This window comes from Bison bison, unplaced genomic scaffold (genome assembly GCF_000754665.1).
Source record: "Bison bison bison isolate TAMUID 2011002044 unplaced genomic scaffold, Bison_UMD1.0 scf7180017864376, whole genome shotgun sequence".
In the NCBI taxonomy this organism is placed as follows: domain Eukaryota; kingdom Metazoa; phylum Chordata; class Mammalia; order Artiodactyla; family Bovidae; genus Bison; species Bison bison.
The window spans coordinates 14093663-14100415 of NW_011494948.1; the positions used below are offsets into that span (position 1 = coordinate 14093663).

General features: G+C 43.3%; 1 protein-coding gene across 1 annotated transcript in view; it reads right to left on the reverse strand.

The window, feature by feature from the left end:
- SLC24A2 (solute carrier family 24 (sodium/potassium/calcium exchanger), member 2) overlaps nucleotides 1-260 on the reverse strand; it is a 284020-nt gene extending 283760 nt beyond the window's left edge. Inside the window, exon 1 of the mRNA XM_010857076.1 lies at nucleotides 127-260. The gene's annotated coding sequence lies outside the window, so the exon portion shown is untranslated. The remainder of the gene's footprint in view (nucleotides 1-126) is intronic.
- Between the last annotated feature and the right edge of the window lie 6493 nt (nucleotides 261-6753).

Sequence of the window (6753 nt, forward strand, 5' to 3'; positions counted from 1 at the left end):
CGCCCACGTCCTCCGCGAAGCCACCTGTGAGTCTGCCGCCGGATGCACGCCATCCGGATCCAGGGACCCCGACCTCTGCGGCCCCCGAGCCCGGCGGCTGGTCTGGGTTCGGCCGCCCGCACTTACCGGGATCCGCCAGGAAGACGCGCACACTGCGGGGGCCCGAGCGCGGCCCGCCGCTCCGGTCCTCCGCCTCCTCCGGCCCTCCGCCTCCTCGCTCCGAGGCCCGGGCTGCGGCTCGCACTCGCCGCCGCTCTCGCCGTCCGGGGATGGGCTCGGGAGGAGACTGAGCCGCCGCGAGCCCCGCGCGCCGCCTCTGGTGCTGCCTGGCCCCCTCCGGCCCCTCCCTCTCGCCTCTGCGCGGGGAGCGTGGCCGCAGCGCGCTCGGCTCCCGCGCCCTCTGCTCCACGCCTCCTGGGCGCAGAGGCGACGCCGGCTGCGGTCTCTTAGGAGATTTCTCCGCAGTGGGGACAGGGGTCAGGATTTGCAGACGGGCAAGGACGAAGAGGAGAAATCATACAGGTCGGTGACGCGCCTGACTCCTTAGACCTGAAAGTATTGCCAACTTTGGGGTCATCTCTGCCAGGCCCCTTCTCTCCAATTATCTGCAGAAAGTGACAGCAGTCACATATTTCTTTAGGAGGCGATGTAATGTGTGATGATGGTAAAGACGATCACTGAAAAGGCAGGGAGGCCTGCAGGGTTGTGTGTCCGGGCCCAGGGTTTGTGAAGTCTCGGCTTTGGCTGGTTGGGACCCTGAAGGATCATTAGTCTTGCAGGCTGACCTTTAATTTTGTGGCTGATGAAGCTGAGACCCAAGACTGTCATTTTGAGTCATAGACAGCGTTCATACGCTGGCCTCTGGACTTCGTGCCCAGTGCGTTTCCCTGCCCTGTCAGGAAAACAAGACCCCCTAGACCACAAGATATTGAGTCAGGCTTGTTGGGGACTGGAGGCAAAATCTGGGCCGAAGAGTGGGCGAAGATGAGACAGACCGGCTACTGGCGGAGGCCCCATTTACCTGACCCTGTGATAACCGCCAGAACTGCCAAGAGATACTCACTAGGAGAAACCTTTCATCAGACGTTTTCCCCTCTCCTTACCCTCCACCCTCTTCCTATTTTCCACTTAGGGTTTCTTCATGCTTTCCTGGGACTAGGGGAAACGTCCGTCGTATCTGGAAAATGCACCACCTTTGACTTTGGGTAAAACTTTATACTCAGACCTCTACACGTCCCTGATAAGTCAAGAGAAGCCTTGAGAAACTTGAAATCTCTTTTCCTCCCACCAAAGCCAGGCATTTAAGATTATTATCTTGCTAAGGATTTAAAGTCTTATTCTGGAAGTCATTGTGTGAATTTTTAATATTTGCCTGTTATTTTGGAAGATTCCAGACAGTTACAAATAGGACAGTATAATGAACCTCCAATGGGGCCATCAGCCTCCTTGAACAACAATCAACTCACTGTCGATCACATTTCATTTATACCCATTTTCTCCATGCCATCATTTTAAAGCAAATCCCAGATATTGTATCATTTTAATTGTAGATATTTACAGAAATCAAGGAAGCTATCAATCACTTCCAGGTTATGTCAGGAAGACTAAGGAATCAATTGAAATAGGCTCCCCCAGACAAGGATGGATCAATCTGAGCACCAAAAATTGATAATAATTGGAATTGTTTCAAATGTATCAAGTATGATTATATCTGTAAGTTCATAATGATTCTATAGTAACTTGATAGGTCACTGTTGATGGGTAAGAAGGAATGAACTCATTATTTTCAAATTGTTTTAGAAAAAAGAAAACAATCATGGATTTAATTTGCCTTTTCCATACAAATTGGACTTCAGGGTAATCAATTGTGCATGTGTGCTAAGTCCCTTCAGTCCTGTCTGACTCTTTGCAACCCTATGGACTGTAACCCACCAGGCTCCTCTGTCCATGGGATTCTCCAGGCAAGAATACTGGAGTGGATTGTCATGCCCTCCTCCAGGAGATCTTTCTGACCCAGGGATGGAACCCAAGCCCCCTGCATTGGGAGCACAGAGTCTTAGCCACTGGACCACCATGGAAGTTCCACATCATTGGAATTTTTTTACAGGAAGAAATAGCTCTAGAGTTATAGTGATAATAAACAACTTTACATTGTTTTTGACTTGACATTTAGTCTAAAGGAAAACAAAATTCTACTAAATTTTCTTAAGGGCAAAGTGGAAGAAAGAAAACTGAGTGAGCCAGGGAGTTGTGGGCAACTAAAGTAAAGATGAAGTATTTATATTTCTTTGTCAGTTTAACCATCTCTTTTTTCCCTCTCTTCTGACACAATACTGTTTTTCCTACTTTCTATTATAATTTCTGGCTTCTCTGTTATCAATATCTATAGACAATAGAACATAAATGAAGGATTCAATTGTGCACAAAAGCAGAGTTCCCAACCTTGACTGTTGTTAAACCTTAGAATCGATGGGTGATAGTTTTAAAAGACGCCCGACAATGACCTCCTTCTTTTCCCCTTATTATGAGCTCCTTGAGGGCAAGAATCAGTATCATATATTTTCCAGCATCAAGCACAGTGCTTGACATCCATTCAGCATATAGCTGTGAAATGAATTAATGAGTTGCAGCAAATGCAGTTCATTTAAGGAGAGTGGGCCAATCAAAAGGGTACAGGTTATGCGGCAGTAACAAGGAGCTCAGAAAATCACAGTGACTTGAAACAACAAAGGTTTCTGTCTCTCATTCACCCTACCTGTGCTCTGTGAATTTTGCTGTGTCATCTCATGCCTGTCTCCAAGTTGGTGACTATCTAGAACACTGCCAGTTGCTGTCACAAAGAAAAGATACATGGCAAATCTTGTACTTGCTTCAGTTTGGAAGTGATGCATTAAGGCTACTCTCACTTCACTGACTAAAGCAAAAAGCATGGCCATATCTATCTTCAAGGAAGCTAGAAAGTACAGTTGCACTATGTGATTGGCAGAAGAATGGTAAGATTTGGTGGTCAGCACTAATGACTGCCATGATGGAGCAAAAAAAAAAAAAAAAGAGAGAACTAACATTTATTATGCACCTATCATGAACTAGAAGTTTTCACCTGTCTCTTCTCAATCTCATGAGTTTTGCACTATTACTATTCCCATTTTATAGATCAATCAACTGAGGCTCAGTGAGGCTAAGTAGCTTGCCAGTATTAAGCAGCTCTCATTTGTACCCAATATCGGCTCCAAATTCCACATTCTTTCTGCTAATCCTCACTGTATATGACTGAAGTTTTTGGTCCCTGCCTAAGTAACAGTAAACTGCCTTTTTCTTATGGGAATTACATGCTTAGGTGATTCCAGCGGATTTTTAAATTTTATTTATTTATTTTTTTTTACCACCAGCTGGTCTACAATCTAGCATAACTATCTATTTTCTAAGAGGATCCATTTTGCATAGTTAAAAGTAAAAATAAGTATCAAAATAAAAGCCCAGTGTGCTCTAAAAATGTTCTTCTCAGGTCTCCAACCCTTAGACGACTTTGTTTTCCTTTGCATTTGGCTCATTTTTTGGCCGGTGGCTCTCCCCTTCCAGTTCAATGAGAACCATAAAAGCAGAAAAAAAAATACCTGTGGGGTTAAGGGAGGCAGTACAAACTTCTTTGCTTTTGACAGTGGTTTCTGCAATAGCACTTAAAGCAACACACCCAAATCGTTGCTCTTTCTTCTCTTCTTCCTCCTCTCCTCTTTTTCTTCCATCTATTTAGGAAATGAGAAATGATGAATGCCTATTATTTTTACATTAGAGACAGAAATATTTTCTAGACTTAAATGCTCAGGAAACACAAAAATTGAATTTCTCTTTGCAACACTATCTCAGCTCAGGGCTCCTGGGCACCAAGGTAGGTGTAATGTTGAGGCAGGGTTCAGAGGAGGGTGGGAGCACAGGCCATCCATCAGTTACATCAAGCAACCTGCAGTCTAAAACTCTGGCTGTCTTCCTGATTCCTGCAGGGCCACATGAGCAAGGAAATAAGGATAAATAATACTGGTAAAAGGAGATACACCGGGGAACAGGCCTCGATTCAGGACAGCCCATCCAGAGGGCAAGCAAGGAGCACTTCTTTCTAAAAGCTCAAAGAGTTGTGCTCCTGCTGCTTTCCTCCTTAAAGTTCATTCTCTCTTCACCTATCTCTGACTCAGAATTCCAATATAAAGTTCAAATATTGGAATGGAAGTGTGCCTTGAGCCAGTAGGAATATGCTACTGTATCCTTGGTTTTGAATACTGAAATAAAATACTTGTTTTAGTCACTTCTAACAAGTAGTATGAATGAGTCACTAGTCTTTTTCCCAGCTCAGGGGTCTCAAACTATTCAGTTCGGCAGCACCCAAACCCTCCATATAATGAATGCACGTGTGTGGTGGGGAGGGGTCCTAATATCATGGGAGCACGCCTCCCCTGGTCTAGTACTAGGACTCTGTCCATAAATCTACTTGGTAGTCAAGCTCACCATCTCCCTAAATTAGCCTTTATTGCTAAAAATAGTGATCATTTCTCTATCATTCCACCTGACAATCCTTTTTGCTTATTTCTCAGTTTGTTCAGAATGAAAATGGAAGACAGGTGACATATAATGAATTCCTTAAATACTCAAAAGATTAGGCTGGCCAAAAAATTCATCTGGGTTTTCTGTAACATCCTATGGAAAAACCCGAATGAACTTTTTGGTCAACCCAATATTTCTACATGGCTCATAACTCCTGCTTCCTGGTCCCTAGCGATGAATCATTTTCAAAGGTTTTGTTGTCTTATTTTTTTTCCCCCTGGTATTTATCACAATCTTTTGAGTTAGTAGGATCATTTTGTTATCACAAGATTTTTCTGATTTGAGTGTTAGCTGTTAAATTCATATTACAATATTCATATTACAATATTCACCACCCCTGACCCCCAAAGCCCTCATCTCTACATAACCCTGTCCCCAACCTTTCAATATAGCCGTGTCGCCCATTCTGAATAAATGAACGTTCACATCCTTTAAGGAACACATTTTAAATTATGCAAACATAATCATCAGTTGAGTTGCAGAGTATACTAATTCACTTCAAACTCTCTGATAGAACTGTACATTTCCCCTCAGTATTTTTAGGTGGAGGGAATTTCAGTTATCTGCCAGTTTCGTGTTTTCCCCTTTAGGAGACATCAGTCCTGGAGCCCTGTGCCCTCCTGTTGCCACATGAGCCAACAGCTGCCCAGACCTGCTCCACGGGTATCATCCTGGGAATTCTCTTTGTGTTGAGAGCCCTGTTTCCTCAATCCTCTTTTCTTCTTTACTTTCCCTGCTAACTGGAGCACAGCCTCCGGTGTCTTCTGTGGAGTCCTGCCCCAAGGCCACAGTGTAAGGCCTTGCATCAAGGCCACAGACATGGAGCCCAGAACCAAGGTCACCTCCAAAACTGACTGAGCCTCTTTGTAACCATTGCCAAAAGCCCCCATGATTATCACCAGCAGGCTTCTCGATCCCATTTTAGACAAAAATGCCCACCACAGTGCTCACCCTATAGCACCTTAACCAATCACCTAAAGCCAGCCTTTCAGCAGGAATTTTCTTTGTTTTGAGGCTGCAAAAACTAACCCGTGAAAACTGTCGACTTTCTCTAGTGGTCAGCTGTACTTGCAGTGCCTACATTATCTGTGCTCTTTGTTCTTAATAAACTCACCCCTTTCTGCAATACTTTGTGTTTGGAAATTCCTTCCCAACTCGCATTCTGACTGCCACATCTTCAGAAGGGGACATGGGAGAAATCTTGAATACTTGTGTGTCTGAAATATCTTTATCCTCCTCTTATGCTCTGTTCAAAGCCTGGGTTTGTGTAAATTCTTGGGTAAGAAATGATTGTCTCTTGGAATTTTTAAGGCACTTATTTCTTTTCTGTCTTTGATGTTTCATTGTTGCTGTAGAGAAGACTGATGCTGTTCAGATTCCTTGTCCTTTTTGATGGAATTCAGTTTCTTTTTTTTTTTTAATAAAAGAAAATAATGTTTATTTAAAAATTCCTTCACACGTGTAAAAGAATGAAACTAGACCACTTTCTAACACCATACACAAAAATAAACTCAAAATGGATTAAAGATCTAAACGTAAGACCAGAAACTATAAAACTCCTAGAGGAGAACATAGGCAGAACACTCTCTGACATACATCACAGCAGGATCCTCTATGACCCACCTCCCAGAATATTGGAAATAAAAGCAAAAATAAACAAATGGGACCTAATTAACCTTAAAAGCTTCTGCACATCAAAGGAAACTATTAGCAAAGTGAAAAGACAGCCTTCAGAATGGGAGAAAATAATAGCAAATGAAGCAACTGACAAACAACTAATCTCAAAAATATACAAGCAACTCCTACAGCTCAACTCCAGAAACATAAATGACCCAATCAAAAAATGGGCCAAAGAACTAAATAGACATTTCTCCAAAGAAGACATACAGATGGCTAACAAACACATGAAAAGATGCTCAACATCACTCATTATCAGAGAAATGCAAATCAAAACCACTATGAGGTACCACTTCACACCAGTCAGAATGGCTGCGATCCAAAAGTCTACAAATAATAAGTGCTGGAGAGGGTGTGGAGAAAAGGGAACCCTCTTACACTGTTGGTGGGAATGCAAACTAGTACAGCCACTATGGAGAACAGTGTGGAGATTCCTTAAAAAACTGGAAATAGAACTGCCTTATGATCCAGCAATCCCACTGC